General features: G+C 39.4%; 1 non-coding gene across 1 annotated transcript; it reads right to left on the bottom strand.

Annotated features, from left to right (window-relative positions):
* Positions 1-537: 537 nt before the first annotated feature.
* Positions 538-621, bottom strand: Trnas-gga (transfer RNA serine (anticodon GGA)). The gene is given in 2 exon segments: positions 538-572; positions 582-621. It is a non-coding gene; the product is annotated as a tRNA-Ser (tRNA).
* Between the last annotated feature and the right edge of the window lie 1,226 nt (positions 622-1,847).

The following is a 1,847-nucleotide window of genomic DNA, read 5'->3' as shown; positions in this document are numbered from 1 at the left end:
ATTTTTTTGCGAAAAGGAAAGTGGAGGCCGCGTATTACGAGGGATTAGGAGACGCAGCAGAGGTATGAGAGACTGGATAAGAAGAAGGAATGATTGATTGGTTTGTCTTTCATGCCCGAACTGTGCTGTTCTAGGCAGAAACTTTTCAAAAATATTCCTGACATCAAAATACGTTTTTTTAATAATCTAACCATTCCGATCGTCTTAAAAGCATACGAGGTGATTTTGCGCAGCTTATCTATTTGTGTTAACCGCATCACTGAAAACACGAACAGTCGACAAATCACTTATTTTTTGACTATGAAAAGCCTTTTAATAAGTAAAACGGGATTTATTGTAAGGTATTTTAACAAGACGAGGCGTATGAGAACACCTTATCAATACCAAAAAGGTCATTGTACAGAAGCAATTCTGTAAGACTGAAAACAAATAAAAAAATGGCTCTGAGCACTATGGGACTTAACTTCTGAGGTCATCAGTCCTCTAGAACTTAGAACTACTTAAACCTAACTAACCTAAGGACATCACACACATCCATGCCCGAGGCAGGATTCGAACCTGCGACCATAGCAGTCGCGCGGTTCCAGACTGCAGCGCCTAGAACCACTCGGCCACCCAGGCCGGCTCAAATAAAAGTCATGATACATACGCCTAATACAAATCAAGGAGTCAGATAAGGGTATCATATTAAATATGTGCAGGAAAGTAAACGGTGGCTTTTCACAGTGGAAACTCAGAGTAATTATTGTCGTTGTTTTAAAGAGCTTGTGTATTTGTACTTTCATGCATCTCGTCAATCGTAAGATCCGAAATTAAACATAGCACATCAAGATTTATTTTTACGAACTCTGAATCACAAAAAAAGAAAAGAAACTCTAGTCAAACTGCATGAGCAAATTTCGTTACCATTACTACATGGGTTTGAAAGCTGGCAGTTTGTGTAAAAGACATAAGTGCTTATTTGTATTTCCCTAGAGATATTTTTGCTCCTCAAGATATATAACAGGGCGTAAAATGTTTTATTTGTGTTTTGAGCTCTACATTAATTTTGTCTTTTATTTCGTTTGCTGTTCTGAAGTAGGTACCCAGATATTTAAATTCATTTTAACATATTTAAGTTTGGAATGTCAAGCTTCCGGTACTGTTACCTTCGAGAGTAAATTGACGTATAACTCCAAACCTACTCTGTTGACTGTTTGGTATCAATTACCGTAAACGAAATACAATTTCTCTCTTGCTGTTAGAATATAATGTCAGGGTAAGCCAGTATGGAATTTTATGTAAACTGAGCCGGCCTGAGTGGCCGAGCGGTTCTAGGCGCTACAGTCTGGAGTTGTGAGACCGCTACGGTCGCAGGTTCGAATCCTGCCTCGGGCATGGATGTGTGTGATGTCTTTAGGTTAGTTAGGTTTAAGTAGTTCTAAGTTCTAGAGGACTGATGACCTCAGAAGTTAAGTCCCATAGTGCTCAGAGCCATTTGAACCATTTTTTTAATGTAAACTGAAAGTAAAAGTTGTAACGAAAGAGAAGGGACTAATGATATCAGCCGCATCGCGATTTTACGCGGAATCAGCGGTAAGTAGTGAAAACGTTTGTTATACTGGGACTCGAACCTGGGATCTCCGCTTAGTAGGCAGCTGCATTAACCACTGCGCCATCCAGATACGCAGTTTATTGCAACTGCAGGAACTGTCTCAGCACGCTCCCCGGTGCAATGTCACCATTCAATATGAACAATATTATTAGTGAAATTACTGTCTGACACTGTGCGATGTACGTAAGAATCAAAGATGCTATAATATTGCGGAGAGATATGAGCAGTACTATCATCTCTGGTTTATATATAA

Source organism: Schistocerca serialis, chromosome 8, assembly GCF_023864345.2.
Source record: "Schistocerca serialis cubense isolate TAMUIC-IGC-003099 chromosome 8, iqSchSeri2.2, whole genome shotgun sequence".
Taxonomy (NCBI): Eukaryota; Metazoa; Arthropoda; class Insecta; order Orthoptera; family Acrididae; genus Schistocerca; species Schistocerca serialis.
Note: the sequence above shows the minus strand (reverse complement) of the source record. Positions and strands in the feature narration are given on the sequence as shown.